Here is a 25,461-nt window from a genome sequence, read left to right on the forward strand (position 1 = left end):
GATCACCATGTGATATCTGTGCTTGAAAAATACCGTGACCCATTCTGTTTCATTTTAACTGGATCTAAAGGCAGTGGAAAATAACCAAGTATGCCATGCTTGTTTTCATAAATATAAAAGTTGGCAAGTCATGTTATAACTGTATAAAACATTAGAGAAAGATAAAATCACACAGCACAGAAACAGACCCTTGGGTCCAACTTATCCTTCTGACAAAGTATCTCAAACTAAACTAGTCCCATTTGCTTGTGTTTGGCCTATGTCCCGCTAAACCTTTTCTATCCATGTGTCTGTCCAACTGTACCTGTATCTACCACTTTCTCTGGCAGTTCATTCCATGCACATACTCACCCTCTGTGTGAAACAAATTGCTCCTCAGGTCCTTCTTAAATCTTCCTCTTCTACCTTAAAATTATGTTGTCAGTTTTGAACTTCCCTATCCTAGGGAGAAGTACTTTGATATTCACCTTATCTATGCCCTCATGGTTTTAGGTTGGCCATATTTGAAGTACTGTATGCAGTTCTGGTCACAACACTATCAGAAGAATGTGGAGGCTTTGGAGAGGGATCAAAAAATGTTTATCAGGATGTTGCTTGGATTGGAGTGTTTTAGCAATAAGGAATGTTAGGACTAAGTTGGATTGTTTTCACTAGAACATTGGCAGTTCAGTTGTGACCTGATAGAAGTGTATTAAATTATCAGAGGCATGGATAGGTTGGGTAATTGCAATCTTTTTCCCTGAGTGGAAATGTAAAATACTAGCGACATTGGTTTCAAATAAGAGGGGAGACGTTTAAAGGAGATGTGTGAGACAAGGTTTTTACACAGAGGGTGGTAGGTATTTGGAACATGCTGCTAGAGGAGGTAATGGTAACATTTAAGAGAAATTTAGACAGACATACGAATAGTAGAGAATAAAGGGATATGGACCATTTGCAGAGAGATAGAATTAGCTTAGAATGACATCATGATCGGCACAGAAATGATGGGCCAAAGAGCCTGCTCCTGCACATTATTGTTCGATGTTCACCATTGGATCTTGTCTCAACAAGTTGCAGTTTATTGCAGGACGTCAATTTGATAAAAACTATATTAGTTTACTCAACATTGACATTAAGCTGTCTGTAACCAAATGCAGCAAGATCTGGACAATATCTCAGTTTATGTAGCTCCCAGAGCACCTACAAAATTTGATACCATCCAGAATAAAGCAGCCCACTTGAGTGGTACCCCATCCACAAACATTTACTCCCTCTGACACCAACATTCAGGAACAGTGGTGTCTAGCCAGGACACATTGGTCTCCAGACCCATCCCTGGGTCTGCTTTATGATGTTTTCTGATTAACCTGTCCAGAGACATTATTACACACCACTGGAATAGATGGGGCTTGAAGCCAGGTCTCTTGGTTCAAGGGTAGGTATACTACCACTGCATCATAAAAGCCCATTTTCTGGGTCTGATTTACTCATTTCCTTTCTAATCAGCATGTTCATGGATTTTATTATGTATCTCTGGAGCAGGTGAGATTTAAACCCAGGCTCCTCATCCAGGGGTAGGAACATTGCTGCAGCTCACAAGGGAGTCCATTGGTCTGCTTTATTTTTTTTAAAGCTATTTTTCTAATCACCCCATTCTGGGATATTATTACACACATCTGGAGCAGGTGGGACTTGAACCCGGACCTCCTGGATCAGGGGTAGTGGATTCTCCCCTGTGCCACATAAGGGCCATTGTGGATCAGCTTTACCTATTTTCTAATCAACCTGTTCAGAGATGTCCTTACACGCCTCTACAGCAGATGCAACTCAAATCTCAGCCTCCTGGTTTAGAGCTAGGGACACTACCACTGCAACTTAGGAGCCAGAGATGTTATTACAAGGTGATTATTTGAGGTTTGCTTGTTTATGTTATTCTTTTCTCTCTCTTAATTCACCTTTCTTTGTTTCTCTTTATTTTGCTTTCTGTAACTGCTTTGTTATTGAATTGTCTATTCTCATCGATGCTTCCTTGGTCAGTCTGCATAGCTTGTTAACAGTTCTGAATATTTGTTAATCAGTCTGTTTAGAGATGTTATGACACACCTCTGGACCAGAATGGGTTTGAACCTAGGTCTCCTGATCCAGAGATACAACACAACTAGTATACATATTTTGTTACAGAGATTTTGAAAACATAAGGATAGATGAATCTCCAGGCCAGACAGATATACTCTAGGTTAACACAGGAAGTGAGGGAAGAGATTGCCGTGCCTTTAGTGATGATCTTTGCATCCTTACTGTCCACTGGAGTAGTGCCAGATGATTGGAGGGCAGCAAATGTTATTTTCTTGTTCAAGAAAGGGATTAGGGATAATCCTGTGAATTACAGACCAGTGGTGGGCAAAGTAATGGAGAGGAATCTGAGAGACAGGATTTATGATTACTTGGAAAACCATTAGAGGTAGTCAGCATGACTTTGAGGGGCAGGTCATGCCTCATAAACTTTATTGATTTCTTTGAGGATATGATGAAGGTAGAGCAGAGAATGTGGTATACATGGATTTTAGCAAGGCATTTGATAAGGTTCCCCATGGTAAACTCATTCAGAAAGTAAGGAAGCAGGGAATACACGGAAATCTGGCTGTCTGGATACAGAATTGGTTGGCCCATAGAAGACAGAGGGCAGATGGAAACTATTCCGTCTGGAGCTCAGTGACTAGTGGTGTTCCACAGGGATCGGTTCTGGGACCTCTGCTTTTGTGATTTTTACAAATGACTTGGATGAGGAAGTGAAAGGGTGCGTTAGTAAGTTTGCCGGTGACATGAAGGTTGGTGGAGTCTTGCATAGTGTGAAGGATGGATGTAGGATGCAACAAGACATTGACAGGATACAGAACTGGGCTGATAAGTGACAGATGAAGTTCAACCTGGAAAAGAATGAAGTCATTCACTTTTGAAAGTTGAATGTGAATGCAGAATACTGGGTTAAAGGCAGGATTCTTGGCAGTATGGAGGAACAGAGGGATCTTGGGTTACATGTTCATAGATCCCTTAAAGTTGCCACCCAAGTTGATAGGGTGTGTTGGCTTTCATTAGCAGAGGGATTGACTTCAAGTGCAGCAAAGTTATTCTGCAGTTCTGTAAAGCTCTGGTTAGACCACACTTGGAATATTGTATTAAGTTCTGATCGACTCATTATAGGAAAAATGTGGAAACTTTAGAGAGCATGCAGAGGAGATTTACTAGGATGCTGCCTGGACTGGAGAGCATGTCTTATGAAGAAAGATTGTGGAAGATAGGGCTTTTCTCATTGGAGCGAAGAAGGGTGAAAAGTGGCTAGATAGAGGTGTACAAGATGTTGAGAGACACAGATAGAGTGGATAGGTTTGTGCGAAGATTTGTAGCTCGGGTGCTCGTTGTTGTGGTTCTGTTCGCCGAGCTGGAAGTTCTTGTTGCAAACATTTCGTCCCCTGGCTAGGCGATATCATCAGTGCTCTGGAGCCTCCTGCGAAGCGCTTCTTTGATGTTTCTTCCGGTATTTATAGTGGTCTGTCCTTGCCGCTTCCGGGTGTCAGTTTCAGCTGTCCGCTGTAGTGGTTGGTATATTGGGTCCAGGTCGATGTGTTTGTTGATGGAGTTTGTGCATGAATGCCGTGCCTCTAGGAATTCCCTGGCTGTTCTCTGTCTGGCTTGCCCTATGATAGTAGTGTTTTCCCAGTCGAATTCATGTTGCTTGTTGTCTGCGTGCGTGGCTACTAGGGATAACTGGTCGTGTCGTTTCGTGGCTAGTTGATGTTCATGTATGCGGATTGTTAGCTGTCTTCCTGTTTGTCCTATATAGTGTTTTGTGCAGTCCTTGCATGGTATTTTGTAAACTACATTAGTTTTGCTCATGTTGGGTATTGGGTCCTTTGTTCTAGTGAGTTGTTATCTGAGCGTGGCTGTTGGTTTGTGCGCCGTTATGAGTCCTAAGGGTCGCAGTAGTCTGGCTGTCAGTTCTGAAATGCTCCTGATGTATGGTAGTGTGGCTAGTCCTTTTGGTTGTGGCATGTCCTCGTTCCGTGGTCTGTCTCTTAGGCATCTGTTGATAAAGTTGCGCGGGTATCCGTTTTTGGCGAATACCTTGTATAGGTGTTCCTCTTCCTCTTTTTGCAGTTCTGGTGTACTGCAGTGTGTTGTGGCTCTTTTGAATAGTGTCCTGATGCAGCTTCATTTGTGTGTGTTGGGGTGGTTACTTTCATAGTTTAAGACTTGGTCTGTGTGTGTTGTTTTCCTGTGTACCCTTGTGGTGAATTCTCCGTTCGGTGTTCTCTGTACTATCACGTCTAGGAATGGGAGTTGGCTATCCTTTTCTTCTTCTCTCGTGAATCGGATTCCTGTGAGTGTGGTGTTGATGATCCGGTGTGTCTTTTCTATTTCCGTGTTTTTGATGATTACAAACGTGTCATCGACATATCTGACCCAGAGTTTGGGTTGAATTTGTGGTAGGGCTGTTTGTTCTAACCTTTGCATAACTGCCTCTGCTATGAGTCCCGAGATTGGTGATCCCATGGGTGTTCCGTTGATTTGTTCGTATATCTGATTGTTGAATGTAAAGTGTGTAGTGAGGCACAAGTCCAGTAGTTTAAGTATGCCGTCTTTGTTGATAGGTTTCGCCTCCTGTTTTCTGTTCTGTATGTCCAGTAGGTTGGCTATTGTTTCTCTGGCTAGGGTTTTGTCAATCGAAGTGAACAGTGCCGTCACGTCGAATGAGATCATAGAGTGGATAGCCAGAGACTTTTTCCCCATGGCAGAAATATCTATCATGAGGTGCATAATGTTAAGGTGATTGGAGGAAGGTTTAGGGGAGATGTCAGAGGCCAGTACTTTATACAGAGAGTAGTGGGTGTGTGGACTGCGCTGCTGGCAGTGGTAATAGAGGCAAATATGTGAGGGACATTTAAGCGACTGTTGAATAGGTACATAGAAGATTGTACAATGAAGGGTATGTTGGTTAATCTGATTCAAGAGTAGGATAGAATGCCAAGACGACATCGAGGGCTGAAGGGTCTGTATTGTGCTATGTTCTTATATCCTGTATATTTTTTATTTAATCTAGTTTTCCATTTCACCTGTTCAATTATGTAATTACACTCCTCTGGACCAGGTGGATCTTAAACCTGGGCTTCCTAGTCCAGAGACAGGGACATGACCTCTGCACCACAAGAGGGCCCATTGGATTACAAAGGGCTTAGATGATGAGTTCCAGCTGGGCAGGCCATTGTATGTACAGGTTATTTCCTCTGCCCTGAAGCTCTGACTCTATGCTACTTTCTCCCCACCCCCACTCTCCTCTCATTTATCTCTCCACCTTTCAGGCTCTCTGCCTGTATTCCTGATGAAGGGCTTTTGCCCGAAACGTTGATTTTACTGCTCCTCGGATGCTGCCTGAACTGCTGTAATTTTCCAGCACCACTAATCCAGAATCTGGTTTCCAGCATCTGCAGTCATTGTTTTTACCTCGTTGATTTTAACCCTACTGTGAATCCTCTTGCAAAGATGCCTGCCTTGAAGAAGTTTTCCTCTTCTCTCTACAAGAATCTCAGGGAGTCCCTCTCCCACTGCAACTCCCAGGTCATTTCCTCTGCCCTGAACCCATTCTACTCCCACCTGGCAGCCCCTGGCCCATATCCCTCCAAACCCTTCCTATTCATATACCTATCCAAATGCCTCTTAAATGTTGCAATTGTACCAGCCTCCACCACTTCCTCTGGCAGCTCATTCCATACACGTACCACCCTCTGTGTGAAACTTTTGCCTCTTAGGTGTCTTTTATATCTTTCCCCTCTCACCCTAAACTTATGCCCTCTAGTTCTGGACTCCCTGACGCCAGGGAAAAGTCTTTGTCCATTTATTCTACCCATGCCCCTCATAATTTTGTAAACCTCTATAAGGTCACCCCTCAGCCTTCAACGCTCCAGGGAAAACAACACCAGCCTGTTCACCCTCTCCTGATAGATCAAACCCTCCAACCCTGGCAACATCCTTTTAAATCCTTTCTGAACCCTTTCAAGTTTCACAACATCATCTTTCCGATAGGAAGGAGACCAGAATTGCACGTAATATTCCAACCATGGCCTAACCAATGTCATGTACAGCTGCAATGTGACCTCCCAACTCCTGTGCTCAATACTCTGACCAATAAAGAAAAGCATACCAAATGCCTTCTTCACTATCCTATCTACCTGTGACTCCACTTTCAAGGAGCTATGAACCTGCACTCCAAGGTCTCTTTGTTCAGCAACACTCCCTCGGACCTTACCATTAAGTGTATACGTCCTGCTAAGATTTGCTTTCCCAAAATGCAGCACCTTGTATTTATCTGAATTAAATTCCATCTGCCCATTGGCTCATCTGGTCCAGATCCTGTTGTAATCTGAGGTAACCCTCTTCACTGTCCACTACGTCTCTAATCTTGGTGTCATCTGCAAACTTACTAACTATACTCACATCCAAATCATTTATATAAATGATGAAAAGTAGTGGACTCAGCACCGATCCTTGTGGTACTCCACTGGTCACAGGCCTCCAGTCTGAAAAACAACCCTCCACCACCACCCTCTGTCTTCTACCTTTGAGCCAGTTCTCTATCCAAATGGCTAGTTCTTCTTGTATTCCATGAGATCTAACCTTGCTAATCAGTCTCCCATGGGGAACCTTGTCGAATGTCTTACTGAAGTCCATATAGATGACATCTATTGCTCTGCCCTCATCAATCCTCTTTGTTACTTCTTCAAAAAACTCAATCAAGTTTGTGAGACATGATTTCCCACATATGTGTAAAATTACCCAGATTTAATCGGTAGCTGTGACACTGATAAGCTCTACCGCTGTTTGATAAGCGTTGTTGTGTATAGAGTATTGCATATACTTTTGGTCCCCTTGCATGAAGAGGAATGTAGTCGTATTGGAGGATGTTCAGAGGACTTTCACGAGATTGAATCCAAAAATGAGGGGTTTGTCTTAGTAAGAGAGATTGAACAGTTTAGGCCTGTACTCTCCTGAGTTTAGAAGAATAAAGCAGATCTAATTGAGGTATGAAAGATGCTAAAGAGAATTATCAAAATAGATGTAGATAAGATATTTGCTCTTGTGGGACAATTGAGAATGAGAGGTCATAGCTTTAGGATAAAGAGTAGCCTGTTTATAAAAAAAAATTAGAAATTACTTCTCTTAAAGGTTTGTGAATCTATGGAATTCACAGCCCTAGGGTGAGGTGGATGCAAGAACATTGAGTAAAAAATGAGGTCTGCAGATGCTGGAGATCACAGCTGCAAATGTGTTGCTGGTCAAAGCACAGCAGGTTAGGCAGCATCTCAGGAATAGAGAATTCGACGTTTCGAGCATAAGCCCTTCATCAGGAATAAGAGAGAGAGAGCCAAGCAGGCTGAGATAAAAGGTAGGGAGGAGGGACTAGGGGGAGGGGCGATGGAGGTGGGATAGGTGGAAGGAGGTCAAGGTGAGGGTGATAGGCCGGAGTGGGGTGGGGGCGGAGAGGTCAGGAAGAGGATTGCAGGTTAGGAGGGCGGTGCTGAGTTGAGGGAACCGACTGAGACAAGGTGGGGGGAGGGGAAATGAGGAAGCTGGAGAAATCTGAATTCATACCTTGTGGTTGGAGGGTTCCCAGGCGGAAGATGAGGCGCTCCTCCTCCAGCCGTCGTGTAGTTGTGTTCTGCCGGTGGAGGAGTCCAAGGACCTGCATGTCCTCGGTGGAGTGGGAGGGGGAGTTAAAGTGTTGAGCCACGGGGTGATTGGGTTGGTTGGTTCGGGCGGCCCAGAGGTGTTCTCTGAAGCGTTCCGCAAGTAAGCGGCCTGTCTCACCAATATAGAGGAGGCCACATCGGGTGCAGCGGATGCAATAGATGATGTGTGTGGAGGTACAGGTGAACTTGTGGCGGATATGGAAGGATCCCGTGGGGCCTTGGAGGGAAGTGAGTGTGGAGGTGTGGGCGCAAGTTTTACATTTCCTGCGGTTGCAGGGGAAGGTGCCGGGGGTGGAGGTTGGGTTGGTGGGGGGTGTGGATCTGACAAGGGAGTCACGAAGGGAGTAGTCCTTGCGGAACGCTGATAGGGGAGGGGAGGGAAATATATCCTTGGTGGTGGGGTCCGTTTGGAGGTGGCGGAAATGGCGGCGGATAATACGTTGTATGCGCAGGTTGGTGGGGTGGTAGGTGAGAATGCGCAGGTTGGTGGGGTGGTAGGTGAGAATGCGCAGGTTGGTGGGGTGGTAGGTGAGAATGCGCAGGTTGGTGGGGTGGTAGGTGAGAATGCGCAGGTTGGTGGGGTGGTAGGTGCTTTGACCAGCAAGAACATTGAGTAAATTTAAGGCAGAGATATGCAGATTTTTGCTATTAATGCGTTGAATGGTTATGGAGAACAGACAGGAAAGTTTGAGTTGAGGATGAGATGAGACCAGCCAGGATCATGCCAAATGGTGCAACAGACTCGAGGGGCTGAATTGCCTACTCCTGCTCTGAGTGATTATGTTTTTATGTAGATATTTATGTTGTGTAGGCAGATGCTTCTAGAGGGTTAGCATAAGGGAACTATTTCAGTAAAGATTATAGGATTGAAGCTGTACAGTATGATATGTGGAAAAATTACGCAAATGATTCTTTTTTTACAAAGATGGAGAAAGAGTAGGTTAGGATCAGATTTACAAGGAAAACTAATAATGCCATCAATGCAGAAGTTCTGCTGACTTTAACAACAGGACATCATTGAATTGTTTTGCACTAGCTTCACACTGAGAGACTGAACAATTGCAGAACAGTCTGCACAGATAGCTGCACTGGGAATGGGGGCAAGAGGGTGGTGATTGTAATGATGATGATTGGTGGTGTGGTGCGAGGAATGGGTCTGGGGGACAATACAAGGTTTGTGGCTCTGACTGTTTTCTATTAGCTTGGGCATGAGGTATTGTTTGAGGCAGACAGAGGCTCAACTATGATGCTACTTGATAAAATAACCTGATGACACCATGTCCAAGATTGTTCTAGAAAAATCTTAGATTTGTACATTTTCCACATTTAGTGAAGAATGATGCACAGCTCACATGCTTACTTCTGTTTCCACAGCTTGTATTTTTCTTGAACAACTCACCAACCCATCACAGGAGGATACAGCTTGACGGGCTCCATTTTGCATCAAATATGGCTGACCGGTGACCCTCCTGTTTTTATGGCACCTGTTAGGTCGGGACTGCCGACCCCGTGCTCGTTTCAGAGGAATGAGACACCAGGCCAGATTCAAAAGGTACAAAGACTTCTTTATTCCGAGAGCGAATTGTACAGTGAGCAGTTTCGCTCACCGGAGAAGGCGCGCGTTCTGAATTCCCTCGCGGACCCGACGATATTTTAAACCCCGCTCTTCTGAGTGTCCAGTTCCACCTTCCTCGTCAGGCCTCCTCGTTGGTCCATTCGGTTGTGTGCAAGTGGACCTGGACTCTCATTGGCCATACTGAGGTGCCTGTCAAAACCCTTACTATGCCTGTCGAGCCCCTACTGTGTTTGTACAATGATTCAGCCCTCATGGGTCCGGTAGTTTCCGTCCCAGTAATTAGTAGTCCATTGTTTAGTCAGTTAAGTTCATTACTATGCGTCTCTCTGCCTAGGTGTATTCCCTGACTGAGACAATAGTTCTACAAAGGTTGATCAACAGTCATTATAACTTATGGCTGGTTTCAATGGGGATTTACGTCATCGGGGACATCGGCATTCAATTTATCCATACTCTATTTCGATGGTATAATTTACACCTTTCAACTATTACCGGTTTTCCTTTGTTGGTTTTGAATTCCCAGGTGGATGGTCTGGTTCTGGCTGACCTGATCTAATCATCAGGGAATGTGGTCCCAGACAGACAGTCTTGCAATTGTTAGTTTTCCCTGCATGGCTGTGTTTAACCCTTTAGGGACTGAATCTGACAATGTCTGCTGTAGTACTAATAGCACATTGTTCAACCCCAACCTAAGGCACCCCAGTAATGAATTACCCCAACACCCCAACATTCCCCCTCTTGGCCTCTTTTAGAGGCCACACTAAATAATACCGTACGGGATGCGTAATAAAAGACAGATAATAAAAAAAATAAAAAACACGAAGCGACCGGGTTCTGGAGTGCCGGCGGACGTACAAAAAAAAGTCCTTTTGATCAAACCGTGCACGCTGTCATAACAAGAATCCCCGGTTCTAGGGAGACAGTCATTTTGGGATGAAGGGTGCCCTAAATAACACGACGCAACACATTTAACAACTATCTAAGCACATGCATAGCTAAGCTAAATAAATGAATACATAGCGCATTGTCATAGGCTTCTGCAGAGATGATAAAAACAAAGAATTAAAACAGGCATGACAAACAGACAAACAGATCTCGGGAAAATAGGAAAGTTGAAGCACAATAATTAGTATGGAATGCAAGAGACCTAGTGCGGAGAGAAACAGGAAAAAAATGAGAAAAATAAAGTAGTCTGCCCGCAGAACACAAGCCTGTAGTCCAAAAGGCACCCAAGAGTAAAGATGTGTTATGAATCCTTAGAAGAGTATGTGTATGCTTCCAGCAGTCAGGAACATGCCAGTGAAACGTACTGCGCCCCGGTCCTTTTCGTAGGTCAGAGCTCCTTCCAACGCGACGGTTCGTTCCAGACCTCCAACAGTGCTGCAAGTGCCAGGCAGTAATGTAGCTCGCATGAGTGTGGGCCGCCATTCCCTGGCCAATAGCACAACTGTGCCTGTTTCAGGTAGTCTCTTAATCGAGGTGCCTCACCCCCCGCTGGCTATCCAGCCTTTTGTAAGGGGATCTTTATCAAGTCCATGGGCGGCGAGGGCTGATTCCAGGCGGCGAGGGCTGATTCCAGACAGCGGCCAGCGGTTCATCGCTGTGGTCGGTGGGCTGTGAGCGCAGTTGAATCCATTTAGCGACATCGGATGATGTGGAGTCATTTGTGTATGTTGTCCTTGAGTCTTCGGGGCATACAGCACTTACAATCATGACTGCAGCATACAACATACATCTATGTGTCGCCAATTTAAATGGTCGAATTGATTAAAGGGTTTTTTTTTGGACAACAGGCTTGACAATCCCAGGGTATGAGGTAGGAAGGTTAGTACTGTGTAGAGGGAGGAAAAATGAAAAGGAAAAATGTAAGATAGTCATACACAGCAAAGCATTAACGCCTGACGAGGACATGTGAATCCGAACTTAAAAACAACACCCGCGCTAGTCGACATGTACCGGAGGCCAGCCCCCCGAGGATGCAGAAACCCCATGGCTGCGTTGTACTACTGCACAGTTGACATTGTACAGCAATAGAGGAACAACCACCAGGCCCCCCCTTTTCCCACGTGAAGCACATCATTAAATAGAAAGAAACCCGACTCCGCGGTACCCGAGTGGAAACCATCCCACAGCATACACCCCAGACGTTTTACTCCGTTTCAGGAGATCAGATCACATGCGGGCTGTCGTTTTCTCAATCGTTCATGCACAGAAGAATCACACTCCAACTTGGTGCCGGCGTTGGCTTCTGCTGGGGCCCCCAAGAGCCAGCGTGGGGTTGTGCCCCACGCGCGACCTACACATCTTTTTGGCTGGAGTTCAGTTGAAGAGTAATAACGCCAGACCAGGTTTAAATCAGGGAGGAAAAGGGCTGCGAGAACGTGATGAAAAGGTGATACCAGATGCAAATCAACGCAATAGAAGAAACGGGGGACTGGCACTAGCTGTATTGTTACCCGGAAAAGAGTGATAAGAGGATAGGTTTTATGGAAAAGGGAGACATAGTGGCTTGTACAACGGGTACCGGAGTAATTTGTGGATCAGAGAAAAAATCTCACCCCATGGGCTGCCACAGAAGGTCAAAAGTAGGGAAAAAATATAAAAATTGGACACGCATTTCTTGGAGAATTTACCTCCCGTTCTATCTAAAAAATTGACCATGCGGTTAGGACACACCATCCTTTGCTGAGACATCCCTTTATTTGCCACCCCAACATTCTCGAAAAACTCTAAAGCTGTTCTCAGAGTTTCCAACTCAAAAGCTTTTATTCAAGCGGAGGCGCCATTCTCAAGCGGGGGAAGCTTTTTTTTACTAGCGCCTCCAGGTCTGTCCTGGCCCATGGAACATATTTTGTAACCCCCTGACCCGTGTCAAGGAGAGGCATGGTGACATGGGGATCTCCATATCTTTCCTCCCATCGGTCCTCCTTTTTGATATTACTATCGTGACCTCCTTTAATTGCAGCAGCGGTGTATCTTGCCTGCACATCCCTGCCTGTCACCACTAATACATCCTCATTTATATTTTCCGGATACGGGATGCTCGGGTGTTCATCTTCCTCACTGTTTGGTCTTACCCCATGGGGCACTTGGCCTAAAAGGGCGAGCCTTGCATGCCTCCCCCCTAGCTTATCTGGCAGGGGGGCCCGAACACTTTCACTGCATAGTTCCTCATCCTCAGCCTGTCTCACTTCATCCAGTCTCTCCTGCAAGCGTGCCGCTCTGTCTCGCAACATTCCCATATCCTCCTCATAGCGCCTCTTCCACAGGTCCTGAACTGCCTCCTGCAGCTTATCAATCTGATCCTTCTGTGCTCTAAGCTGCCCCGCCGCCTCCTCCCCTTTGGGGGTCCTCTACATCCACGTGCCCTCCTAAAACTTTCACCACCGGTGCCTGTACTTCTGGGAGCTTAACTGTCTCTGGGGGTGCTGTGGGTGACGTCGAATACGGTGGCGGCGCAGGACGACTATCGGCCTCAGCGCCAGAGTTTGTCATGGGCCCCCCTATGGGCGGCCAGGACGAGATCTGTGAGTGGATCAACTCCCAACCCAAATCGCCCTCTTTTACCTGTTCATGTTTCAGAATCTTACTCCCGAACCGGGAGAGGAACTCCTTGAAATACACCGCCTCATTTGCATTTTTCCTCAAACTCTCATTCCTTCGGAAAAACTTTTCTCCGCTATCTTCCTGTCCGCCGCTATACTGTCCGTAACCCGAGTCTTCAACAGCTCGAGTTCGGCCTCCGTGAGGAACACCCTACTATCTTCTGGGAACCAACCCTTCCCCCTCCAGTCCGCAATCGCCTTTTCTAGTACCGCTAATTTATTTCTAGCCTCCTTAGCAGTGTTGTTTTGTTCAATCAGATCTCGGATGGACTTCACCACCTTCCCTGTGTTACGAGATCTTGCACACAAAGCTGGGGCTGCTGGTGCCGGCTTGGTCACATTAAAAACTTCATCTGGTGGTAGCGAGAGGACAGCGCCCAATGCAGTCAGGGCTGTACACTCCCGCGAAGGGTGCTCCATTCTTAGAAAACTTGATGAGGACCGAGAGCGACCCCCTTCTCCTCCCCCACCAGCCGGCACACCCTTTTCACCCCAACATTCTCCCTCCCACAGTGGGTGGAAAGTGACAATAAAGTGGGACTTCCATGAACATTGAGGGATTTCCCCGACCCTGAATTCTCTCAGTACTCCTGACAACTCCACCCTTTTCCTCACCGCCCCCCGAGGATTCTCAGTCAGCTAATCTAATGTTTTAACCATTATTGTCGGGTCACTGAGTGTAAGGGTCAATTTTCCCAGGAAATCCTCCCCCTGGTGTGGAATTTGACTAAGGACCCTCAGGATATTAGCCCGCTCCATCCTTACACAATCAAGGAGTAATTCCTTCGTCAGGGCAGAATCCGTGGAAAGGCTCAGGCGCCACCACGGAACCTCGGGGCGGCGCGTTCGCAAGGCCACCAGCCTGGGCGGCCCGTAGTTAAACCTTTCAATTGACATACTTCCTAGTCCCAAGGCCGCCCGACTGTGAGCGCAGTGTCCTATATGATAACGTTGTCTATGTCCAGTAAGATTACCGAATCTATCCTAAATGTTGCCCTGAAAAACTTATCGACCTAATTGCCTCTTCCACTCTAAGAGTGTTCGTCAGGTCTCCCAGGTCTAACTGTCCTGCTGGGCGCAGGGAAACATGTTAGAACCCACTGCCATCTGTGCAGACACCCGGCAGATCCGCACCCGCAGTCCATGAAAGAAATAGAGAGAGAGAGAGAGAGAGAGAGAGAGGGACGACTCAACCGTCTGCGCAAGCGTACAGGAGATTTTGAAACTGTTACTGCTCACACAGGAGAACAGCGAGTTTATTGCCAGGAAAGTAAAACAAAAAGAGAAAATGAAAGAGAAAAAAAATTTATACTTACCCTCTCCTGAGTTATTCAACTTCCACCGTCAAATTGACGCAATCCCAGAGTGGTACCGGAAATCCCGACCTCAGGGGTCTGCGGGCTGGCTCAATGCAAGCGACGAGCAGTTGCAGAGCCACGTCCCGTGGGGACTTGGAAGCAAATACTTACAGTAAAGCATGAAAAAACACCGAACCCAAAACAACGTACACAACAAAAACCCTAACCCTAGCACCCTGGGGGAATCACAGAGACACGCTTGATGTGATCAAAACTGGGGACAGTACAGAGACACGCTCAATGTACACACTAGGGGAAAATCACAGAGACACGCTCGATGTGATCAAAACTGGGGACAGTACAGAGACACGCTCAATGTACACACTAGGGGAAAATCACAGAGACACGCTCGATGTGATCAAAACTGGGGACAGTACAGAGACACGCTCAATGTACACACTAGGGGAAAAACTCAACCTCAATGACCGAAATTCAAGGAGTAGGGCCACGTTGAAGAACCAGATACTAAAAAAAAACTCACTTACCCGAGTATGCTGCAGCACAAATTTCGGATCGTTCACAGCACTGTTGAAAGAGAACTAAAACAATTCACTCTCGGAACCATTAAATTTTGGTTGGCAAGACCTGTGAGACACCGAACAAAAAAGGATTTAGAATGGCCAAAACCCTAGTGGAGAACTTTTGTGAAAACGGTGTCTCCAGTACCACCTAGAAACGGCCGGCCGTCCGGCAACCTCCCTATCTTGCCAACAAACGTGTCCCTTTTCCTCTGCACGTCAAGGCTCACCAAACTGTTAGGTCGGGACTGCCGACCCCATGCTCGTTTCAGAGGAATGAGACACCAGGCCAGATTCAAAAGGTACAAAGACTTCTTTATTCCGAGAGCGAATTGTACAGTGAGCAGTTTCGCTCACCGGAGAAGGCGCGCGTTCTGAATTCCCTCGCGGACCCGACGATATTTTAAACCCCGCTCTTCTGAGTGTCCAGTTCCACCTTCCTCGTCAGGCCTCCTCGTTGGTCCATTCGGTTGTGTGCAAGTGGACCTGGACTCTCATTGGCCATACTGAGGTGCCTGTCAAAACCCTTACTATGCCTGTCGAGCCCCTACTGTGTTTGTACAATGATTCAGCCCTCATGGTCCGGTAGTTTCCGTCCCAGTAATTAGTAGTCCATTGTTTAGTCAGTTAAGTTCATTACTATGCGTCTCTCTGCCTAGGTGTATTCCCTGACTGAGACAATAGTTCTACAAAGGTTGATCAACAGTCATTATAACTTATCGCTGGTTTCAATGGGGATTTACGTCATCGGGGACATCGGCATTCAATTTATCCATACTCTATTTCGATGGTATAATTTACACCTTTCAACTATTACCGGTTTTCCTTTGTTGGTTTTGAATTCCCAGGTGGATGGTCTGGTTCTGGCTGACCTGATCTAATCATCAGGGAATGTTCCTGATGAAGGGCTTATGCTCGAAATGTCAAAAAAGAATTCTCTATTCCTGAGATGCTGCCTGGCCTGCTGTGCTTTGACCAGCAACACATTTGCAGCTGTGATCTCCAGCATCTGCAGACCTCATTTTTTACTCGAATGTGGTCCCAGACAGACAGTCTTGCAATTGTTAGTTTTCCCTGCATGGCTGTGTTTAACCCTTTAGGGACTGAATCTGACAATGTCTGCTGTAGTACTAATAGCACATTGTTTAACCCCAACCTAAGGCACCCCAGTAATGAATTACCCCAACACCCCAACAACATAGACTTTCTGGAAGGATTTACAAACTGATAATCTGTTCAACCACATCATGACTAGCCCTTTCATGATTATTAGGTCATGGAATTGAGCTTGAACCTGGAGGTTGAGGCTCAGAGGCTTAGAAGTGACCCATAATCTTACAAGCCCTCCACATGAAGAATTAACACTATGGAAATAAGGAATGTTGAGGACCTGTGGAATTAAACATAACAGCGTATTAGAGAGAGAAAAGGGCAGATGTAAAATAGCCAGACTTCACTTTAACAACATTGATAGTTCCATGGATTGAACACCAGCAGTTTTAGACAGATTCTAAATCTATTTTTTGAACACACTGAAAATGGCCTTTGAAAATTACTTTTTTATATTTCAAAGAACAAGCTGGTTATTAGTTTCAGGGCAGATGTAATATTGCTTCCATTTGTTTTTGATGGAAGCAATTTTCCCCATTTTAATTTTTCTTTCTGAGTGCTCAACGCACAAACTGTCACCATGGTTCCTAATGCACCCCCAGCAATAGCCATCTAGTGATTTTATATAAATGTATAAACACTTTTTCCATGTCATTTAAGACAATGTTTCTATGAAAAGATAGTTTTTTTAATATATATATATACTTGCATTTTTCATGAAGACTAAGACATAGACAGCTGTGTGATTTTTTTTGTGTAATTCATGTGGCAAGAGTATATGATGAAAAGGCAATATCTTTATTGTTTCCACTGAATCCCCTTTGAGAAATTGATGGTGAGTCAACTCTTGAAACACATCAGTCCTTGTCATGTAGGTACACCTGCTGAACTGTTAGAAAGTGAATTGAGGTGTTTGACACACTGCTGGTGAAAGAACAGACTAGAGTCATAGAGTTATAGAGACGTACAGCATGGAAACAGACCCTTCGGTCCAACCCGTCCATGCCAACCAGATATCCTAACCCAATCTAGTCCCACCTGCCAGTACCTGGCCCATATCCCTCCAAGTAAAAAGTGAGGTCTGCAGATGCTGGAGATCCGAGCTGAAAATGTGTTGCTGGTTAAAGCACAGCAGGTCAGGCAGCATCCAAGGAACAGGATATTCGACGTTTCGGGCCGGAGCCCTTCATCAGGAATATCCCTCCAAACCCTTCCTATTCATATACCCATCCAAATGCCTCTTAAATGTTGCAATTGTACCAGCCTCCACCACTTCCTCTGGCAGCTCATTCCATACCCGTACTGCCCTCTGTGTGAAAATGTTGCCCCTTAGGTGTCTTTTATATCTTTTCCCTCTCACCCTAAACCTATGCCCTCTAGTTCTGGACTCTCTGACCCCAGGGAAAAGACTTTGTCCATTTACCTTATCCATGCCCCTCATAATTTTGTAAACCTCTATAAGGTCATCCCTCAGCCTCCGACGCTCCAGGAAAAATAGCCCCAGCCTGTTTAGCCTCTTCCTATAGCTCAAATCCTCCAACTCTGGCAACATCCTTGTTAATCTTTTCTGAACCCTTTCAAGTTTCACAACATCTTTCCGATAGGAAGGAGACCAGAATTGCATGCAATATTCCAGCAGTGGCCTAACCAATGTCTTGCATAGCTGCAACATGACCTCCCAACTTCTGTACTCAATACTCTGACCAATAAAAGAAGCATACCAAACGCCTTCTTCACTATCCTATCTACCTATGACTCCACTTTCAAGGCGCTATGAATCTGCACTCCAAGGTCTTTGTTCAGCAACACTCCCTAGGACCTTACGATTAAGTGCATAAGTCCTGCTAAGATTTGCTTTCCCAAAATGCAGCACCTCGCATTTATCTGAATTAAACTAGTTCCAAGTCAGAATTGTGTGAGACTTCCAGAGAGCATGCAGAGGAGGTATTCATGTGCAGCTACACATTTCTTTTAGGTGGTAGAGGTACTGGATTTCAAAGATGACATCGAAGAACATTTAGGGAAGGTAATGCAGTCTAATTGTAGATGGTGCTCTCCACTTTCACTGTGTTCATCTGGTGGCAGGAGTGAATGTTTAACTCATAGTATGACATCTGAATCCAGTGGGTTGCTTACTCTGGAGAGTGTTGATTTTCTTGAGTAATGTTTGAGCTGTACTCAGCCAGGCAAGTGCACAGCATTCCATGGCACTCCTTCTTTGTAGATGTTGGACTTTGGTAATCAGGAAGGAGAGTTATTTGCTGCTAAATTCCCAGCCTCAGTCGTACAGTATTTACCTAGGTGGTCCAGTTTATTTTCTGATCAATACAATATCCAGTCTGTTGACAGTGAGAGATTTAGCAATACTATTGAATATAAAAGAGGAATGTTAACTTTACCCTTATTGGAGATGGTCATGGTCACTGTGTGATGCAAATTTCATCTGAGGCGTAACAGCCGAGATGCTTCATCCATTCAGCACTTTTGACTGAAGTTGGTTACAAACCTTGGGTGGTTTGAATGGAAGAGAAGCCAAACAACAACGGTTGATATTAACAAATAAGGGTCAGCATTGAGCATATGATTTGAACAAGCCTTGACAGTTGTTTTCTTGAGCATGTATTGCAGCATAGCAATCAGGGTACCAAGAGGAAAATTGAAAACATTCTTTTTGCTGGCAAGTAATGACTTAGGAGGATCAAAAACATTAACCTCAAGTGACAAAACTGTTTTTGTAGAGTTAGTGGAGACACTTCTTATTTTTACAATTAATGAACACTTAAATTTGTAGTGACAAAATTCACATAGAAGCATAACTGATTTAAAACAATCCAAATTTGAAATGGAACTGATCTAATCTGGCATAAGTCCACCTCACAGGCACTGTAACATAATGTAATGTGTTACATTCTGATATAAAATAACGTGTTTATTCCTCATTGTGCCATGTACTGACTTTGATTTATATAGAACTTTTGAAGAAACATCTTTAACCTCAAACATTCACTCTGTTTTTTTATCTCGACAGATGATGTAGACCTGCTGAGAACTGCCAGTGATTCCTGTTATTATTTCAGATCTAACTTGTCAACTATATTCAGTGTTGAGAAATATAAGTGATGCCATGGATACAACTGCCATAATGGTGTTCTGTGGACATTTCTGTGATTCATATTAACGCACAATGGAGAAGTGTTCCTCAATTTTCAATTTGAATTGAAACTGTGAAGCTGCACACAGAGGAAATGGTCTCTCATTGTTACACAGCTTAACAAGAGTGTTCAACTTAAAATACAGCTGGTGTTGAAATTCTTGTTACTGACAATGAGGTTTAAGTGGACAAAAATATAATTTCCACAGTTTTCTATCGAATGACATTTCTGATCTCAATTTTTAAAAATGCCCTAAATCTGTATAATTTGCTTTGGTTTTATTGTCAGTGGTAAAGAAGCAGCTCCAACTGTAGCTGCTCAATGACATTTAAAGCACATTTAAGTAACTTACAGAGGGTAAAATTGGCCTGTGCAAACCATGTAAAATGGGCTTATTGCATATTTGCAGCCAATTATTCACTCTGTTTTGTTTTGTTATCCATTGGTATGGAAAATAATGGTGAAACTTCATTTCAAACAATGAAACTAGGAAAGAAGGTTAAAAGAACAATACAGGACAGGAACAGCACACTTGTGCTGACACATAACACCTTTCTGAACTAAAATCCCCTTTCCACTCTGTATTCCATATCCCTCTCTTCCCTGTTTATTCACATTTCTATTAAGATCCTCTTAAATGTTTTTGTATCTGCTTCTATCACCTCTTCTGGCAGTACATTCCAGACATTCTATGAATAAACAATCTACCTCTCACATTTCTTTTAAGATTTCCCCCTTTCACCTTAACCAAAATCAAGCAGGTTACCCCTCAGCCCCTACATTCAAGTGAAAACAAACCAAGTTTGTTCAATCTGCCATCTCCTTTAAGTCATTTACATTTAACACAAACAACAGGGATCCCAATACTGATCCCTGCAGAACACCACTAGATATAGATTGCCATGTTGGAAAAACACCCTTAACTGCTACTCTCTGTCTTCTATAACCAAGCCAGTTCTGTGTCGATCTTACCAGCTCACCGCAGATCCCATGTGACTTCACCTTCTATATAGCCAGCCATGAGGAACCATGTAAAGGATTTGCTAACATCCATGTTGACAGAATCCACCATGCTGCCCTTGTTAATCATATTTGTGAAATATTTCAATCATGTTTGTGGGACACACCCTCTCCCACACAAAGCCATGCTGCCAATCACTAATAAGTCCATATTTTTCAAAATGTAAGTAAATCCTATCCCTAAGAATCTTCTCCAATAGTTTCACTGGTTCACTGGCCTGTAATTTCCTGGATTATCCCTGTTGCCCTTCTTAAATAAAAGAACAATTTGGCTCAGCTCCAGACCTATGGGACCACCTGTCCCTAAAGAGATTTAAAAGGTTTCACACAAAACCCAACAATTTCTTCCCTCAGTTCCCTCAATGTTCTGGGATAGATCCCCATAAGGTCCTGGGGACTTGATTACCTTAATGTTTTTGAAAACACCCAATAACTTCTGCTTTTTTATATTGACATGCCCTAGAATATCAACATACCCCTCCTGAGGCTCACCAACCGCCGTGACTTTCTCCTTTGTGAAGATCGTTCAAAGTATTCATTAAGGCCCTCATCCACTTCCTGGGCTCCATGCCTAAATTCCCTCCATTGTCCTTGGATCCACCTTTTCCTTAACTATCTTCTTCCTCCTTATATACATACAAAATGCCTTGGGATTTTCCTTAATCCTGTTACCCAAGGATATTTAATGGCTCCATTTAATCCTCTTCATGCCTTATGTTCTTTCTTACTGTCTTTATATTCTTTGAGTGCTTTGTCTGTCTTAAGTTTCCTAAGCTTATGTATGCCTCCTTTTTCTTCTTCACAAAGCTCACAATTTCTCCTGTCATCCATGGTTCCTCAATCTTGTCATCCGTATCCTTCATTTTCACAGGAACAGGCCCTGAACTCTAAGCAACAGGTCTTTAAAAAATTCTCACATGATGATGTGGATTTATCCCCAAACAGCCAACCCCACCCCCCATCTACATTCCTCAGTTCCTGTCTAATTCTATGGTAGTTAGCTTAAGAGACATAGTCATAGAGGTTTACAGCATGGAAATAGGCTCTCCAGCCCAATTTGTCCTTGCCACTCAGTTTTCACAATTAATCTAGTCCCATTTGGTTGTGTATGATCTATATCCTTCCATACCTATCCCATCCATATACTTGTACAAATGTTTTTTAAATGACAAAATTATACTCGTCTTCACCACCACCTCTGGCAACTCACCACCCTCTGTGTGAAAAAATTGCCCCTCTGGATCCTTTTGTATCTAACCCCTCTCACCTTAAGCCTATGCCCTCTAGTTTTAGACTCTCCTAACATGGGGAAAAGCTGTTGGCTATATACCTTATCTATGTCTCTCATAATTTTATAGACCCCTATAAGGTCACCCCTCAGTCTGCTAAACATTAGCGTGGGCTCTGGATTATGAGTCTAGTGACATTGCCACTGTCTCCCTGGATTAGAGCTAGATCAGTGGTGGATTGTAAACAATTAGCTGTCAGGAATCTGTTCAGCAGATGAAATTCATGAAAGAGATTGTATGTCTGCATTTTAGCAGTGTTTATATTTAACTCATGAAGGGTGGCCTTCCCTGACAAGTTTTGTAAAGGATGGTCCCAGGAAGACTTTGCTTCCCTGAGCATCCCTTACTCCTTCCAGCCAACATTGTGCTCCACCTCTCCAGTGTCATTCCTGAAACCATCAGCTTGCACCTCTGATAAGAATTAAGTCGATGGGAATCTGAGGGTAAACTCTTCACTAGTTGGAGTCATTCTAAACATAAAGGAAGATGGTCGTGGTGATTGCAATCTCAGATCTAAGACATCAAGATATAACAACTGTACGATTCAAGATCAGAGATGGTTACAGAGAGTGGTGAACTTGGCCCGGACAATCACACAGGCCACCCGCCCATCTATCAAATCCATCTACAAGACTCGCTGTTAAGGAAAGGCCGCCAGCATTCTTAAAGATCCATCCCACCCTGGCAATGCTTTCCTACAACTTCTACCATTGGGGAGAAGGTACAGAAGCCTGAACATAAGCACCGGCTGGTTTCATAACAGTTTCTACCCTATTGTTGTTAGAATACTGAATGGGCTCACAAACTGTTAGCATTCGCCTGTACCTGTGTTTTTGTTTTTGACGCTGTTTACCTATTATTTACTTATCTATGCTATTTAACTATGTGATCTGTCAGTATTGCTCGCAAGACAAAACTTTTCACTGTGCCTCGGTACACGTGACAATAAATTAAATTCAGTTCAATTCTCTATGGGAACTTGTCAAGGTAATGTCTTAGGCCCAAAACTCTTCATCAATGACTTCCATCATCAGGCCAGAAGTGAGGATGCTAGCTAATGATTACACAACATTCAGTATCATTAGCAACTCCTTAAATACTGAAGCAGTCCATGTCCAAATGCAGCAAGACCTGGACAATACCCAGATTTGAGTTCAGAAGTGGCAAGTAATATTTGTGCCTCAAGTGTCAAACAATGACTATCTCCAAAGAAGAAAGAATCTTACAATCATCCCTTGAGGTTCAACAGCATTACCATTGCCGAATGCCTCACTATCAATATCCTGGGAAGTTATCTTTGACCAGATACTGAACTACACTAACTATATAAATACTGTGGCTCCAAGAGCAGATCTAAGGAATTCTGCTGTGTGCAACTCATTTCTTGTCTCCTGAATGTCTGTCTGCATCTACAAGGCACAGGTCAAAAGTGGGATGGAATACTCCCCACTTGCCTGGGGTGAAGCTCCAACAACACTCAACAACACTCACAGATGGACAAAGTAACCTGCTTGGCTGGTAATACAACCATTACCTTCACCAACACTCCTTTCACCACCGATGCATAGCGGCAGCAGTGTGCCAATCTACAAGTCTGTGACTCCAGAGAAAGCTATTCAGGCCATAAACATAGCAGAAGTCTGAAAGAGAAACAGGACAGTCATCAGAGGAGGCATAGGAGATCTACTGAATCTATTCATTTCTTAAGCTGTAACACCACAAAGAACATAACAGATGAGACAATCCGGCAGTGCTCTGAATTCAATGAAATGCCTAGCAGTGTAAGAAGAAAGTGATTGATGTTTTTTGGTCCACAAAGGTAAGTGCCACTATATTTTCTCTTCTACCTCTCATTAACAGGGTCTGTCACTGCACACATATCGTTCCTAAGCTCATAGACCACAACTTTTACTATTGTATGTTCACTCAATGGCTTTCACCCAACCCTCTCCAAACTACAAACCCTTCTGTGCTCTGCACTTCTTATTGCAATTATGTATTGCAATACATAATTGGGCGGCACGGTGGCACAGTGGTTAGCACTGCTGCCTCACAGCGCCTGTAGACCCGGGTTCAATTCCCGACTCAGGCGACTGACTGTGTGGAGTTTGCACGTTCTCCCCGTGTCTGCGTGGGTTTCCTCCGGGTGCTCCGGTTTCCTCCCACAGTCACAAAGATGTGCGGGTCAGGTGAATTGGCCATGCTAAATTGCCCATAGTGTTAGGTAAGGGGTAAATGTAGGGGTATGGGTGGGTTGCGCTTCGGCGGGTCGGTGTGGACTTGTTGGGCCGAAGGGCCTGTTTCCACACTGTAAGTCTAATCTAATCTAATCTAATCTATAGTGGGAAGGAGAAAAAGCAAAAATATATAGAGGAGTGACACAGGTGTCACATCATTGTAACATGTCTTGCATCTCTGTAAATATCTATTCACCTGCACTTTCATAATGCCTGCTTTCGTGTCTTGCTGTCTGATGGTGAAGAATCATAGAATCTGTACATGTGGTAGCAGGCCATTCAGTCCATCGATTCATCCCACTCAGATCAACCCTCCTATCCTATCCCTGTAAACCTTGTATTTCACATGGCTAATCCACCTAGCTGGCACATGCCTGGAAAGTTTGGGCAATTTAACATGGCCACTCTGCCTAACCTGTACACCTTTGGACTGGGGAGGAAAGTGGAGCATCCAGAGGAAACCAATGCAGATATGGGGAGAACGTATAAATTCAACACTTTCACCCAAGGCTGGAATCAAACCAAAGTCCCGAGTGCTGTGAGACAGCAGTGCTAATCACTGAGCCACCACGGTACTTCTAGTCCCTTCCATTTGAAGGCTGATTAGCCTCTTTAGATTTTGCAAGGATGAAAGAAGCTGTAATGGGCAAGCATTGTTCATCTATCACAAGCTTCCAGCTCCTTGCCCTGCAATTAATTTCAGACATTATGGAGTCATGAATCATCACATTGATTACTGCAGCCAAGGCATTGAGAGTTAATGAGGACAATACTGAGGACAAATGATTGTGCAGGAGATGGGGTAGGGCCTGCCCTGTAAGTCATGCAGAAATTGTGCACATTTATAATCACCCTATGAGTGAGAGTACAGCTTTACAAGGAACGACTCTGCCTTTCAAGGCTGGGAGGTGTGAATTTCTAACTGTATATCTCCCTCAAATATTCATTGGTCTACCAACGAAAGTGCACAATTGCTGTCGCTTTCCTGTTAAACCCCATCACATAGAATGTTCAAGCATTTCATGGCAACTTAATAGATTTCGCAAACTATTGAATGCTAACCGATTGTGGAAAGAAGAAAAGGAAGTATCTCAGGATTGTTCCCAACTTCCCATCGATTAATAGCTCATCCAGATATCAAAGAAGTTTGGGGGTGGACAATAAATGCTGACGTAGCCAGCAATGTCCACGTTCTGTGATTGAATTAAAAACAACAAGGGTTGGTAAACAGCAGCTCAATGGTCAGAATCTGTTTTAAGCAGGTCAACAGATGTAATTGAAAGAGAAAAGTGCCACTGTCTTTGAGCTGTTGATGAATTAGATGGTTGGTAGCAGGGAGAAGAGATTTCTGTCCTAAAAAAGCTTCTCCTATAGTAGACCTCAAATTGTTCGGATTCACTGAATTCCTAGAAGTCAGTCAAAGCAGCTAAGTGTTGGGGTTCAGACTGAGCAAAAGCCCTCGGAGAGGTGGGGTCTTGGAAAAAGCAAGTAAACCATTAATAGTTCAATGTGCTACCAATAAAGGTGAAGGAAGCCCATGAGCAGTATTTCCTGTTGTAGCTAAGAAAGATTGCAACTCTGAGAAATCCAAGGGTGGTAATGAAGTTAGCTTTCTGCTAAGAAGCTGGAATTGTGCCCATGAATATGTGGTGGACAACAGTTTCAAAAATCCAAGGGAGTACACTTCCAGAAAAGCTGAATAAACTGCTATGATATGAACAGTTGTTGAGATAGTCCAGGATGAAATGGCTTTTGTGGGATTTTCAAAGCCAGACCTTCAAGAGTGATGAATTGTTTTATGTTGTAAAGTTTTATTGAGATTTGCTGACCCACAATCTCTTTCATGTCAGTGGGAGGAAATGCGTTGACAAA

Source organism: Hemiscyllium ocellatum, chromosome 5, assembly GCF_020745735.1.
Source record: "Hemiscyllium ocellatum isolate sHemOce1 chromosome 5, sHemOce1.pat.X.cur, whole genome shotgun sequence".
Classification (NCBI taxonomy): Eukaryota; Metazoa; Chordata; class Chondrichthyes; order Orectolobiformes; family Hemiscylliidae; genus Hemiscyllium; species Hemiscyllium ocellatum.